The sequence below is a fragment of the Phoca vitulina genome, unplaced genomic scaffold, assembly GCF_004348235.1.
Source record: "Phoca vitulina isolate PV1807 unplaced genomic scaffold, GSC_HSeal_1.0 scaffold49, whole genome shotgun sequence".
Taxonomy (NCBI): Eukaryota; Metazoa; Chordata; class Mammalia; order Carnivora; family Phocidae; genus Phoca; species Phoca vitulina.
Window position 1 is genome coordinate 177027 of NW_022589752.1, and position 16531 is coordinate 193557.

Genomic DNA, 16531 nt, shown 5'->3' on the forward strand with positions numbered 1-16531 from the left:
ACTGGGACCGTTTCTATGCTTTAAATCCTTTTAGATTTCCTAAGTATGCTTTTGAGTCCTGTTTCTAGAACATTAAAATAATTATTCTTAGTTATAGTCTACATTTATAATCTAAATTTTAATGTTAGGCATAGATCTTGGTTCCCCTCCTCTTAATTACTTTTCTTAAAAATTTCCCTATGAAAAAGTATAAATCCCAGTGTGTCTTTGGGTATAACATACAAAGAATGTAATTTTCTCTGATCAATGATAATTAAAAAGTAAAAAACTGTTTTTAAAAGTTTAATCAGATCACCTGATTATTTCACTCACTCCCACTCTCATTACTCTGACTTTTTGAAATTCCTGGTCCTCAATTCTCCTTTGAGGTTTTTGCCTCAAGTACCAGCATTCTTAAGGACACATCATCTCCTAATGACCCTTCAAAGTAGACTTATGTAACTCTTTTGATCCTATAATTCCTAACATGAGGACACCTTTACCAATTCTTTTCAATAGTGAATGCTATTTTCAAAATTGCTCCTTCAGTCAAGAAGAGTGAAATAAATGGAACCATATGAAATATGTCCATGGAATATATCTTCATCTATCCCTGTTATGTGGGTGAATCTTCTTCTTTCCTGTGTGTGTGTGTGTGTTTGTGTTGTGTGTGTGTGTGAGAGAGAGAGAGAGCGAGAGAGAGAGAGAAAGACAAAAAGAGAAAGGCAGTAATTTCTGCAATAAGATTTGGAGAGGAATCAGAAAAAGTTCTTTGTTTTCCATATTCCTGAATATTCTCCTCTAAGATTTGTGCTAAAAACACAAATTGATGAGCTGGGAATAGAAAAAGAATAATCATTCAGACAGAAAGGCAAGTGAAGTTTCTCCAAGATGGGAGAAGGACTCTCCAAAGTCCTGATCCCTAATTTCACACTCACACTAACATTTTATCATTCAATGAAAATGAGGTGAGAGGACAATTAGGGAAAAATGAAGACCTGTATTTGGGTTCCTTGGTAATTCCAGCAGAGGTCACTAGATACATTTAGAAAACCACACATTTGCTTTGACAGTGTGTAATCTTCTTGTAAATCTTTAGGATATTGAAGGCTTGATCAGCCTGCACCTGCATACCCAGAAAGGGTCAGTTAATGTCTTTACAGGACGCCTACTATGTGCTGCTACTCTGGAAATGGAAGGTATTTTAATAAACAGTACACATGTGCTTGCCTTCATGTGGACAGGTAGACATTCATCATGGAAACAAATGAACAACATTATTTCAGGTGCTGCTGTCTCTAAAGAAGAAAAGATGCGGAGTGATGGTGCCATTCAGTGGGATGAGGCCCTTAGCTGGGGAGTGTTGGGAAGATCATTCTGAGAAAATGATATTTGAATTGAGACACAAAGGATGAGTAAGAGGCAACCCTGAAGGTCTGAAGGGAAAGGGAACCTGGCACCTTGTTGGTGGGAATGCAAACTGGTGTAGCCACTATGGAAACCAGTATGGAGGTTCTCCAAAAATTAAAAATAGTACTACAACGTGATCCAGCAATTCTACTTCTGGATATTTAGCTGAAGGAAATGAAAGCACTAACTCAAAAAGACATCCGCATTCCTGTGTTCCTTGTGGTATTATTTGCAACAGCCAAGACTAAAGATGTGTTTGCAGGATTTGGATGTGCATCATATGAACATTTAACTTCTGGAAATGCAATTATATCTGCTAAACAAAGAGAAAATAGAAAGAACAAGAGAGAACAATTTAAATAGCTTGCGAGAATCACGTAATGAGGAGAGAGGGTGCTCCAGATGAGGAGGAACTAAGGAATGGCATTTCCTACATTTGGTCTTTCCATAGTCTGAGTATCTCACTGGCTGAATGTGCCTGAGGGTTTTGTTTTAAGATTTTATTTATTTATTTGAGGGAGAGAGAGAGAGAACGAGCAGGGGGGAGGGGCAGAGGGAGAGAGAGAGAGCAGACTCCCTGCTGAGCAGGGAGCCCAACAGGGGCTCCATCCCAGGACCCGGAGATCAGAGATCATGACCTGAGCCGAAAGCAATCGCTTAACCAACTGAGCCACCCCGGCACCCCTGTACCTGAGGTTTGACATACATCTTCCCATTTGTATGATGGCTACAGATCCTAACCTCAGTAAAAATGTCTCCAATATACTCTATGCAAAAGATGGTAACAACTTGCACTACAGTGTAGCAGTGAGATTAGAAAGATGTGGATAACAGGATATGTGTAAAAATTGGCACAACTTGGAATTGATGGGATATGGAAAAGTAAGGGTAGTTAGGTACCTACCAAACAAGGCACATGTCATGTAGTGTACTAATGTAAGAAATATGGGGGGAAGAATGGATTTATTTGAGAGATTAGATAATGACTTCAATTTTAGACATGGTGAGTTTGGGATACCAGCCAGATGCAGACAGTTATAGATATTTCTGCCTACTCAGAAGCTCAGATGAGAAGTCTGGGACGTGGCTGGTAACTGAAGCCATGGGAGTAGTGAGATCTCAGGAAGGGGGAGTGCAGAGTGGGTAGGATAGACTGACTGGAAGGGTAGGGTAGATTGCTCCAGAAAGTTCAACTTTTATGGTAAAGACAACAATATGGTGCTCTGGGTTTTACTTGGTACGTACAATACTGCACAAAAGGTGCAATTATTTCTCAAAAAGGGAGATTTCACATAAAATTTTGGATCTCTATTTTTTTCTTGAAAACAAAATCTAAATCCTGTTTTCCTACCTTCATGGCAACAATCTGCTGGAACTGGGTAAGTCTATCCTTTTAGCTGCCACCATCGTCACCTTAGCCTCATGGGGCTACTTCACTCATTTACACTGTCACATCTCTAGAAACACAGGAATCTTAACTTTTGATTTAATTTTTTTTCTGTGCACATTTGGAGTTGCTGATCAGGAAGTGACCAAAGAAGGAGGAAATAATTATCCTTAAATTAACATTGTATCTAAATGGACACTTCCCACCCATCATCTTGAAGATAATGAGAGGGATTTTTGACCTCGACTGTTGAGATTATTTTAGAAGCAGCGTAAATGGAGTCTTACTTAGACACCCAGGGCTTGTTTTTGGAATAGACCTTTTGCTTTACTGGACCCTCTTCTCTGGTTTTATTTTTAAACTCTTCTTTCACTGAGTAGAGTATAAAAGATGAAGAGATTCAGAAGAGTAGCTTTAGCCCCTGTGAATAAAGAGGGAAAGAAAGAGTTTTTGAGCAAGAGAGAAGGCAGAGATACCTCTCTGGAAAGAGTTAGTCACCCTGAGAAGTTCAATCACATTTTATGATATTTTTGTCAATGCACACCCGTCCTCCATTTTCCCATTAAATTTTCAATAAAATCAACATGACCATTTTTTAATCAGTTAAGGGACACCTGAGTGGTTCAGTCAGTTAAGCGTCTGCCTTTGGCTCAAGTCATGACCCCAGGGTCCAGCGATCTAGTCCCACATCAGGCTCCCTGCTCAGTGGGGAGTCTGCTTCTCCCTCTCCCTCCGCCCCTCCCCCCTGCTCATGCATGTGCTCTCTCTCTCAAGTAAATAAATAAAAAATCTTTTTAAAAAATCATTTAAAAAATTAGAATCTGGAGGAAAGGTGTGTGAAGATGAGAGCAAAATCTGCCAAGAGCAGAAGCCAAATGCTGTATGTTTACCAGAAGGTTGTTAGAGAGGTAGCATAGTGAAATGGTTAAAAATAAGGGCTTTGGAGTTGGGCTCATCTCAGTGAGAACTGGACTGTTTACTAGCCTGTAACATAGGGGTGATAGATGTTGTAAGGGTCAGAGAAGAGAATGTATGCATGTCCCTCCTACAGTGTCTTCCAAATCCTATTTCTCAGATTGCAATGTAGACGCGTGAGGTTGACTAATGGCAGCCCAGCTCAAGCTGCTAACCTGCCTCCTGCCTTGAGGGTCTCAACTCATAAGACCATTAACTGGCTGTCATTAAACTCCCTTTTCTCCAACCTCTACTTAGATGCAGGGACACTGGTGTAGAGGTTAGAATATCAAATACAGGCTTACCTTTCTGATATTCTCCCCCACATTCAGGATGTAAAATATTGCCAAATATTTTTACATAGTGATTTTTATATTAAACACAGGTATACTATGCAGAAGCTTATCAGACAAATATATATATAAATGCCAAATATGACAAGGATAACAAGTCCAATAATGTATGTGGTGGTGTTAAACTATTTTCCTTCCAAAATGGTGTCATGGAAATAGTTGATTTAGTAATATTTGCTTGTTTTTTTTTTTTTAATATAATGAAAGAAACTCTAATGGTAGTAGGGCCATTGCACTAAATCAGTTTCTGTCGGGTTACCGTCAATGTTCGCCAGATGTCCCCTTGAGATCATGTATTTTTCTACTTAGTTCCATCAACTATATAAATCTCCATTTTTGTGTGCAGAAGGCATAAAAGCTTGTTCTCATTCAACACAAATCCTGGATGTGATGGTGTCAGAACAAAAGGAAAAGTCATAATAGTCCTAGACATCAGCTAGCCCTATTATAAACACAATTCTGTGGGAAAACCAGATTGTAAAATTTAAGATTAGATTATATTCACATTTAAAGTTTTTTAAAAATTGGATCTTTCACAAGACCAATTTAGGGTTATTTCTCAAGTGCCACACTTGGAAGAGAAGTATTACTTTGTGTAGTTGGCAATTCCACTTGCACTTTGACTAGAAAACAAGTTGTTCTTGTAACACTGAAGTGGCTCCCAAGGAATGCCATTAATAATATGAACAATTTTTTAAAGATTTTATTTATTTATTTATTCATTGAGAGAGAGAGAGCGTGCGCGTGGAGTGGGGGAGGGCAGAGGAAGAGGGAGAGAGAATCTCAAGCAGTCTCCACACTGAACATGGATCCTGACTCAGGGCTGGATCCCACGACCCCGAGATCATGACCTGAGCTGAAATCGAGAGCCGAACACCCAACCGACTGAGCCACCCAGGCGCCCCACAATATGAAAAGTTTTAAACATTTCAATGAAGCATAATCTATACAGCAAAAACAAATGATAATTCCATTACTAATTTCTAGTTTCCTCTTTGCAAGAAATGCTGAAAGCCCTTAACTAGTTGTGGCTGAGAGAAAAGTCTTCTCATCATTTCTGCATCTTCTTTTGAGATGCCCAAGTTTTACTGAAGCTTTCCCTAATGTTCCTTGGCAATCTGTCTCATGGTAACTCTCTAGTGGGGGTCACTACATCTCAACAGCCCATTTCTCTCTGCTGCCTCTGTTGCCACCATGGTCCAAGTCACGCTCATTTATAACCTGTTAACTGCCTCAGCCTTCTTACTCCTCCTAATGAGGCTCTCCACATTACCCTGGCTCTTCCTCCTGCCGCAAACACACACAATCCATTTTCTATGCAGCAGCTAGAGTGATCATCTTAACAGGAAACTAGGACGGTGTTCCTAGTGTACTTTAAATGTCTCATCTAATTCTATTGCACTAGGATAAATCCACCACCACCAAAACAACCACCCTCCCCTCAAACCTTTCACTCCACCGAAACAAAAACAAAACCATCAATTCATTCAGATTCTGTTTGGAGTTCAAGTAGTTTCATAATGTGAAGGACAAGTATTGTTATGATTTTGTCTTTCCACCCAGGAATATAAAGTATGTCTGTGTTCAAGCCTTTTCATTAGTAAATTTCATAACATAAAATTATTTTATTATACTTTATAATAATAATTTTATAATTTTTTCATGTGAGATTTTACTTTTATTTTACTTTTCTTATTTAATTTACTCGTGTATTTTAAAGCTTTTATCATTAGTGTGATATGTGAAATGAGATTTTTTTTATTTCCATTTTGAATTTTTCTAGTATAAAAGAAAGCCATTGATGTTTATATAGTCATCTTGTATCTGCCATCTTATTATATTGTCTTATTAGCACTGATAGGTTTTTAAATGTTGTTTCTTGGATTTTTTTTTTTTGGTAGGCAGTCAGCTAAAAATAGTAATTCTTTCCCAGTATTTATAGCCCATTTCATTTTTGTTTGGTTGCAATAGCTAGAATATACCAAACATTGCCAAATAACAATGACAAGCGTCTATAATGTTTCCCTGACTTTAATGACATTACTCATAGTATTTTAATACAATATTTGCTATTGACCTCTGAAATACAGCCTGTCTCATGTTCAGTAAATTTTCTTAATTTTGTCCTTTTTTTTTACTTTATCAATTCTACTTCTTTTCTTCCATTTGTTAATTTCAGATACAGAGTTTTATTTTAAAGAATCTCCTGAGTTTTGTTTACCATCATCGGTCTCCCACATTAACCTGTAGGCAGATAGTAACCCTGTCTGTGTGTCGTGGTCACTTCTCTATCTCTGCACCTGGTGAATCACCTGACATAAGCACTCCGGAAATAGCTCCTGAAATAATGGATGAATGAGAGTGTCTCCATAGCTTCCTAACAAGGTTGCTACTAATTCTTTATTGCCCAAGGAAAAGTTTCTTATGTAATTTTAATATGTGTGTTCTGTGATATCTGGGCAGCTGCTTGTGATTTTTGCTCTTTTGGTGTTCAACATGCCTTGGCAAAAATGATGTTCTTTTGTTTTTAATCACTTGTTGAAGGAAAAATAATTTCCTCATTGGGTCCTGACATAGAAAAAAAAAATTCTCCCACTGGGCAAAAGCACAGTCATTTTTTGTAGATTGTTACTAGTTTAGAGCTTAACAATTTCATGCCTCTGAATGATTCATTCTAAACCAGTTTCAGCCAGGTTTGAAGGCAATAGATATCATTTCTGAGAGTCGTTCTTGCCTCTTCCTCTTCTCCATCTACAGCCCCATCCCCAATGTTTGGGAGCATTAAACATTCCTAGAGAACTTGCATGTGTCAGCCAGTGTGCTAGATGCTTTATGTCTTTTAATTGTTTTGTTCTCACGACAATCCTGGCGGGTGGGAAATACCAATATGTTTGCCCATTTTACAGAAGTGAAAAATCAAGGCTAAAAGTTTAAAGTCACAGAGCCAACAAGTGTCAGAGCCAGGATTCACATTAGACAGCCCGGCCCTAGAATCACCCCTGACTGCTATGGCCTAACCACGGCTTGTCGCTCTGAGTGCTATCAATGTAGCCTTGCAAATATCTCTAGGCTTCTCCAGTTCCTCTATTTCGCCATCACCACCCGAGGCTAAGTTACAATCATCTCTTGTAATGGTTTCCGGGATCCACTCTTGCCACATGAAAACTATAGTGTTTTTTGAAAATAAAAATCTGATCAAGTCATACTCACACTCAAAACACCCAATTGCCTCCAGATTCTCTTAGGCTAAGTATTCAGATCCTAAACCTAGTTTCCAGGATTTTGCAGACTATAGTAAATGTGTACTTCTGCAGCAATTTTTTTCTTTTTCTTTTTTTTTTAAACTCTCTTTCTTTTTTTTTTTTCCTCTGAGCCCCAACCACACTGGCTTTCTTTCAGTTGCTTGAATAAGCCATGACCCTTTCCACCTCATAGCCTTTGTACATGCTGTGCTCTCTTCCTGGAATGCTCTGCCTATCTTTCACCATCAGATCCAATGTAACTGTCCACCAGGGAAGTTTCTGTGGTTCCCAGAATAGGGCAGATTCCTCTGTTAAAAGTTCTTATGAGTATCCAGCAATTTTCCTTCATAATACTTAATGCAATTTGTAATTATATGTATCTAGTTGTATAATTATTTGATTCGTGTCTTTTTCCCCACTAGGCTTCATGTGTGTTGCCTTCCATTCTTTGTCAGGAGCCTGTCACAATGCCTGGTACATAAACGCTCAATCAAAATTAATGACTAGATTCACGAATGCGTATCTGTTTCTGGAGGCACAGACAGAACTCTTCATATTTAGGCACTTAAAAGCAAGATTAGGCAAGTTTCAGTCATCAGGCATGAGTAAAATGTTGAAATGTCACAATTGCAAAAATCCTGAGGGTTTCTTCTAGGGAAAAGATGGAAGATTTGGAAACGATTAAGTGAAGGATAAAAAGAGGAAGGGAAAGAAAAATGTGGAGACACATCCAAGGCTTTCTAACCCAGCCCTACCAGGGAAGAAAGTTGAAAGCACTTTTCAGGACCAGGAGCTCTGCCTTCCCGGGGAAAATCCCTCCTTCCGGAAATAGTGGATTTCTTCCCTGCGTCAAGCGTGTCCATACATACTAGCATCGTGGCGGTCAGTTCTCAGGTTAAGGAATCGAGGAAAGGAGGGGAGAGATTCTTTGTCTTTTATAAAATATATTTATGTCAATGAATATCTTTTTTAGACAGTTTAATAAGTACATTAAATCCAAAAACGCTGAAAGATCGTAACTATTCAAATAGCCTAAATATTGTTAACATTCTCTGTAGATTTCGAGATGCTCGGTGAGTTGCACCACTACAAATTCCCCTAGGGAACATCTCTGTTGGAAGTTGGCCCCTGCCACTGGCTTCTGTCTCCTCATCTAACACTCAGCACCAGGGATCCGACGCTCCAGCGACACCAGGCTGCATTTCAAAGCCCCCACACAATGCTGTGACCTCCTTCTCTTCCTGCTGTTTATACTGTCCCTTCTGCAGTCAGAGTCTGTCGGCTGCTCATTCTGCACTTGGCCAACTCTTCGCTTATCCTCTAGGTGTCACTAGACCAACGTTTTCTTAGGCTCCACTTTCCTACGTTACAGTAGATAGTCCTTAATAACCCCTGCGTGTTCTCTGGCTGCATTTGTCATAGGGCATGTTATAACGATTTTCTGTTTGCATCTGTTTCTTCTCAACAAGTCTGTCAAAGGTGGAATTGTCCTGTTTTCATCTCTGATTCCTAGTCTCTAGCATAATATCTGGAGCATAATAGTAAGTCTGGAGGTTTTGCTTGCTGTGGGCTTTTATGCAGTTTTATTTACTTATGATATACATTTCTTATACAATATTTCAAACGGTTCACAATAATACATACAATAACAAGTAGATAGCAGGGATCCCGATTTGGGGCTCCATCCAGGAACTCTGGGATCATGACCTGAGCCGAAGGCAGTCACTTAACTGACTGAGCCACCCAGGCACCCTTGTTTTTATCTTTAAAAGGGCTTTATGTGTCAGGGGCACCTGAGTGGCTCAGTCTGTTAAGCATCTGACTTTTGGTTTTGAGTCAGCTCATGATTTCCTGGTTGTGGGACTGTGGGATTGACCAGCCTAGGGCTCTTTGCTGAGCACGGGATTTGCTTCAGATTCTCTTTTCTTCTCCCTCTGCCCCTCCCCCCACACCGCTAGCTTGTGCGTGCGCACTCTCTCAAAGAAAGAAACTCTTTTTAAAAAAATAAAAATAAAAGGGTTTTATGTGTCTAAATATATTTTTGTTATTAAAATTCAAATAACCTTACTATTTATTATATGGGTTGTGGCATGGAGGAAAGTGTTTAAGTGACATTTAATTTTAAAATGAGACGTAACTATGGGTGTCTGGGTGGTTCAGTCAGTTAAGTGTCCAACTCTTGATTTTGGCTCAGGTCGTGATCTCAGGGTTGTGAGATTCAGCCCTGAGTCGGGCTCTGCACTGAGTGTGTAGCCTGCTTAAGATTCTCTCTCCTTCTCCCTCTCCCCTGACCTCTAAAAAAAAAAATAAATAAAATAAAATGAGATGTAAATATATTACTGAGCTTACAACGTGTTCAAAATTAACATACAGAAAAAAATGTTTTCTTATGGATCTTTCATAAATATAATATTTAAGTATAAAATAGGTCTTTTAACCTAAAAAATTGTTCTGTTAATATGCAGTTGAACTAACTTTCATGAAAAGCCTGCTTGTGTCAAGCATTGTGTTAGCAAACTTTTCTCTCCCATTCCCCCACACTATTATCAGGGAAAGAAACAAAGTGTAATAAATCTTTAAATCTTAAGTAAGCTCATGATGTCGCCTTGAAAGCCCTTGGCTAATATATGTGTTATTTTTGTCTACTGTTAAAAATATCCTGTGCATTGTTCTTAGAATTATGTAGCTGATTAGGAAGGACCATTTAAGTCTTTGTCATGAATTGAAAGCGCCAGCTGCCTGGTGTCAGGTGGGAGTCACAATTTCCAGGCAGCCTTCTAGCTCCTCATTGCTAAGAGGACTTGCCCGGCAACTGTGAGTGTTTTGTAATGCAAGTGGCAAATACCATGTCGCTAGAACAAACAACAGATAACCTGAGAAGTGAGTTGTCATCACTGTCTGATTCTTTTTTCCCTTGGGAAAAAAATTCCATGTTGTTTAACCCCTCAAAACCTCAGGGTTTTCTCTATTTCTTAGAGCGTTGTTTTCATCCCAAACCAGATTCAGAATGATCTCATCACCTAGATATCTATTCTCTGATCCCTAGTAATGCAATTTCTTGGTTGTTTTAAAATAAGCTAAATTAAATCTGTCTTCTAGGATGTAAGAATTTGTTTTTCCTCTATATCAGCCAGTTAAATCTATTGGTTTTAACATTGTAAAATCTGTCCTCTATTATCTGAGCAAGAAGTAACACAGTGTATTTAAAAAGAATGGTTCATTCATCATTAGCTCCTATAGGTTTCAAGTTAATAATCTAGAAATAAGGAAACACATGTCTCAATGTTAGATTCAGATTACCTGAAACACAGTGTATATTCAGAAACAACCTGTTCTGTGGGCTTGAAAAGGGATGCAGAATTTACTTCTTATAATAATGCTTATTATGTGTTATACAACGAAAATATCTTATATAGTGTAACATTTAATAGAATCTCAAACTTTCTCAAGAGAAAATAATGAGATCTTGAGAAAGTTTTATGAAATCTGACTTCTGTAAACAGTAGTGAATAGCTCTTACAATCTAATGACCTGATTGGCGTGGGTTGCTTTACTTTGTGATGTAGGTGAGAACATAAAAAAAAAAAAAAAAAAATAGTTACTAGAACATTTAGAATGTCTGCAAAAGATGCTTCATAAAATATTAAGCTCTTTTTGTTATTTTTCCACATTCAGAGGCTGAGAAAAAAGTGAAACAAAAAGACAAAATTAGGGGTGCCTAGCGGCTCAGTTGGTTAAGCATCTGACTTGATTTCAGCTCAGGTCATGATCTTAGGGTCATGAGATCAAGCCCCATGAGAGCTAGGAGCCTGTTTAAGTTTCTCTCTCTGCCCCTCCACCCCCACCCCCACTCCTACATGGGTACACACGTGTACATGCAATTTCTCTCTCAAAAAAGAAAAAAGACAAAATTAATTCATCAGGATTTCTGAAGATTTTAGTGTTCTTGCTATTATTTTTTACATTGAAAGCAATGGGTTTTTTTCCCTTTTTTGATCATTAGATTTATTTTTTTATTGAAAGCAATGTTAAACATTTTTTATTTTTAAAACTTTAATAAACAGTACATTTGCCTGCTTTGAGAGCCATAAAGTATAAAAATAGTACCCTAAAATGCTCTCTTCCTCATGCCCAGCTTCTCAGCACTCCCTCTTCCCCAGCTACCACCCATTAGCTCTAAAAATACATTGGCTTTTTCATAGTTTCTTAACGTACATACAATCAAAGATAAAATATGTTCTTTTTCTCCCTCCACTTTTCTGTGGGCTATTCTTTTCACTTATCAATCCATCTTTCTGTATGGCTATGTGGAAAGCATGGCCACTCTTACACACAATGGAATAATATTCCACTGAGTGCATAGATACACTTCAATAGTCCTCTATTGATAGGTATTTTAGTTGTTTACTGTCTTGTGCTATTATAAACAATGCTGCCCGGCTAAGCTAAAATATACATCATGTCATTCTTATGCTAATATGTAGAATTCATTCCCAAAAATGCAACTTCTGAATGAAAGGCCTTTGCTATTAAATTTTGATAATTTGCTCAATTGCCCACTATAAGGGTTATATCAATTCATGCTCCTTGCAACAATATATGAGTTCCATTTCTCCTACACACATGGGATTAGAGTGTATTACCAAACATTTGGATTTCTCCTATTAGGTGAAAAATTGTATGTCAGTATACCTTTTTTTAAAAAAAGGGTTTTATTTATTTATTTGAGAAAGAGAGAGCGAGCATGAGTTGGGGGGTAGGGACAGAGGGAGAGGGGAGAAGCAGACTCCCCACTGAGCAGGGAGCCTGAGGAGGGGCTCAATCCCAGGACCCCGGGATCATAACCTGAGCTGAAGGCAGATGCTTAACCAGCTGAGCCACCCAGGTGCCCTGGTCAGTATACTTTTAACTTGTGCTTCTTATGTAAGAAGTTGAGAATTTTTTTTCAAGTGTGCTTCCTTTTTAAATGAGATGTCGTTTCATATCCCGTTGATTATTTTTCTATGGCATTTAAAAAATTCCATTTCTGGGCGCCTGGGTGGCTCAGTCGTTAAGCGTCTGCCTTCGGCTCAGGTCATGATCCCAGGGTCCTGGGATCGAGTCCCACATCGGGCTCCCTGCTCGGCAGGAAGCCTGCTTCTCCTTCTCCCACTCCCCCTGCTTGTGTTCCTGCTCTCACTGTGTCTCTCTCTGTCAAATAAATAAATAAAATCTTTAAAAAAAAAAAAAAAATTCCATTTCTAAGAAGTCCTTATAGGGAGAGTCACCCTCTGCCTGTGTTGTGAATTGATATTTTCCTTCCAGTTTATTGTTGCCTTTTGACTTTGCTTATGTTGTTTGTCCAGGCAGGCAGTTCTTTTTTTCTGTGGTTGAATTGAACCAGTCTTTTCTTTAACGACTCCAGATTTGGAGACTTAGAAGGGTCCTTCCGGGTTCAAGGTAATAAAGGAACGTACCGTATATATATTTTTTACAACTTACATATTTTTTCTTTTTGCATTTTAAGTTTTGATTCATTTAAAAACTGTTCTGGTTTAGGGTGTGAGGCATGTTCAACATTTTTTTTTTCAATCATGCCGTTGGGTTATTCATAATTCTTTCTACTCATCTCAATCTTCTTTTCTGAGTCATCCCCGTAAGGTGTCTTTGAGGCCACAAGATTTACTGTTCAGAGCTGTCATGGCACTTGGGATTTTACCATTGTACTGTTGTATTATGATAATAATATACCTGTGTAGGGTTTTATAATTTATTTTTAAGTTTTTTTATTTAAGTAATCTCTGCACCCAAGCTGGGGCTCGAGCTCACAACCCGGAGATCAAGAGTCACATGCTTCTCCGACTAAGCCATTCAGGAGCCCTGGTTTTATAATTTATAAAGTCATCTTCTACATGTACTCTCATTTATATCTTTATTCACTACATTTTAGAGTAAAGAATCTGACATTCAGATCACAGTGATTAGGAGAAGGGCTGTGACTCTCCAAGTGTAACGTTTGGACACAGACGTAGTTCCGTGTCTGGTACTCAACATACATCTGTCGTGTTACTGCACTTCTAAAGGTTTGATTTTCCTGAAGACATGGGCTATGTTTTCTTATGTTCCACAGCAACTAGAAGAGTTATTTATACCAAACACTCAATAAACATCTGCTTATTGGCTAATTTACTGTGTTATGACTTCCCCTGTATTAATTCTCTGCTTAATTTTGTTCACATAAACCTGTTTGCTCTAAAACTAGATACAAGATTCCTACTTTCCTTTGATCTCAAAGTTTTCTAAAGAGATGACTAGTGTTTCTATGTGGGAGTTTCAGTAACGGGAACCAAATTGAACCAGATTCTAGGATGGAACATGTGGTTTTCCCCTCAGAAGGTCTGCATTTGACCTAAGAACCTTCACTAAGGCAGAATCCAGATAAAACTGAAAGCATTCGTTACGTAGCTGACGGGGACCAGTAATGCCAGGCAACAACATGGGGTCATGGAAAGGATTAGAAATTATGTGTCAAGATTGGAAGACATTTAGTGTTCTTTTCACCTAGCACATATTTCACCCAGTGGTAATATGGTAATCAGAACTTACATTTATGCTGGGACCCATCCCCTCCACTTCTCTCAGTTAATGGGCTTTGGCTCCAGAAAAACGAAGTCATTAGTCAATGAGAGCACTGCACCTCCCAGGCCTAGGAGATGGTGCAGGGATGTGCATTTCATCAGTGAAATGCAATAAGATACAATGAAATATTTTTCTGGAGTTTCTAGGAAAGCAGTGGGTACAGTTCTCTACTAGAGCTGAACACAAGAGCATCTGAGATTGGAGTTGCTGTAGACAATTCACCACAGAACCCGATAATCCAAATATACAGAAGAGACAAGAATTAAGAAGAGAGTTAGAGAAAAACTTGACAATCCTGGTGACATTTCTTCTGTTGTTTCTCAACATAGTCTTGCTTACTGTCAGTTCTACTTCCAGGCTTTTCAGTGAGGTACACCAATAAATTCTCCCTCCTTTTTGTTTTCTTTGTTTTAGCCAGTTTGAAGGAGTACCAACCAATAGATCCACAAAGTAAATTGCATTTAGGCAAATCAGATTAGTACTTGGGCCTCAGTTTCTCCTCTGTAAAAAAGCTTGGAATGAGGATACTTCCCATGTTAAAATTATATTGGATAACATTTCCTTTTTGAGTACACTGTGTCAGTCCCAAACACCATTATATTTGCATTTAGCATATTGACCTACGGAATATCTGAATCTATGTATTAACTACTTAGGTGTTACACTATTCCCAGAGAATGTTAACAGTTTCATTTTCCAAGTTACCCCAGAGAACAAGAAAATAACTAAGGTGACCCAATTGATTATGTGAGGGCTCAGTTTTTTTCTTGATTTTACAGCACTTTGGCTTATTACTATTATTTGTGTCTATCTCAACTAGACAAAAAGTTATTTGCTAACAGGTACTCTGCCTATGGTTGATTGTTCCCAGTAAAGTCTTACAGAGTGCGTCACTAAGAATGAGCTTTGGCTAGCCGAGATAGATAGCCAAAATAACAGTGCTAGGAATGTACGTCCTTCTCATGTAAAAGCAATGTATAGCTGCTATAACAGCTCCACGAAAACCAAGGACCCAGGCTTCTTCCAGCTCTTGGCTCTGCATCCCAACAGTTTTGCTTTTCTGCTCTTGGTCCATGACAGTGGATAAATTTGAGATTATGGTCTTTCCATTCTCTTGGCATTAAAATGTCTATTTGTCTGTACGATAGTAAGGATATAGTTATTTTTTTTCTCCACATCCTTATTTGGCAAAATAAAAAGTTGGCGAACTTATGTTGAGACCCTCTACCTCACCCAACACACGTACTCGTTCCCCATCCCTGACAAAGTAAACTCTACCCCCAATGCGGGGCTGGAACTCACAACCCCCCGATCAAGAGACACGCTCCACTGACTGAGCCAGCCAGGTGTCCTATGAAGTTTAAAAACTTTTAAACTGGTCCCTGAAGTCCAAGCTTGGAAACTACTGGCTTATTGTGAATTCAGCGTTCACATAGATGCTGGAACAATGAATAACCTTTGCTGGGGTGCTGACAATACTGACTCCATTTTTGGCCCTCCATCTTGTTCCTGTTCGCTCAATGACCTCTCTTGGGGCTACACATTCCAGGCCCCTTAGAGATTGATATATATACCTCAGAAATGCCTGTCAAGTCCAGAATGGGGGAGGCTTGTTTTGGTCTCCCACGAATCTCTTAGAGATAACAAAGTCTTTCCTCTTCCTGAAGCACAGGTGGTGCCCAGAGATCTAATTAAAGATTAGCTGTCAATTAGGTGTATGTGAACCCTGTGATCTCACTCCAGTGCTCTTCTGTATATCCCCTTGCTCTATAAAGTCAGAGGACTAAGGTCTGGATTTTGCAGAGAATAGCTATGCAGCTGCTATGGATCATCCTCTGCCTTATCCCCTGTCAGTCAGTTACCCTGAATAAAACTAGACTGTATGGAGTCACCTACTTCATGTTCTGGCCTCAAAGTAACTTCTCAGTTTGGAGAATATTTCTCCCACACCTTCTAAAACCTTCCTGCTTACATCTGGGTATGATCCTTATTAGAAGATTGAGTCAATTTGGAAATGTGACTGAGAAAGGTACTTGACACCTGTCTTTGTCTCCCTTTCTATAATACAGAATAATACCTTCATAACGTAACATGCCGGAACATTAAATGAAACAATGATTTTGCTATTTTATAAACCCTAAAGATAGAAAAATGTAACAGTAACTAACATTTACTGCAATGTAGTACACTGTGCTTAAGATCAGGGAGGGATTAAGAAGCTACAATATCCGGGTTGAATCCCAACTCTTGCTACTTAGTAGCCGCGTGGCCTCGATGTACCTATGTTTCAGTTTCCTTACCTATACAATGAGGATCCAAATACTTTAGAGCAGTGATTTTGTCCCCCGGGGGGACATTTGGCATGTCTGCAGCCATCTGTATTTGACACAACTAGGGGGAGGGGTGTGCTACTGGCATCTAATGGGTCCACGCTAGCGATGCTGCTAAACTCATACAATGCACAGCAGTCCAGAATCATTCAGCCCCAAATGCCAATAGCATCAAGATTGACAAACACTTCCTCTCAAGATAGTTGGGGTGATTTAAATGAGTTAATAGTATGTAAAGCCTTGAAACAGTAAGCACTA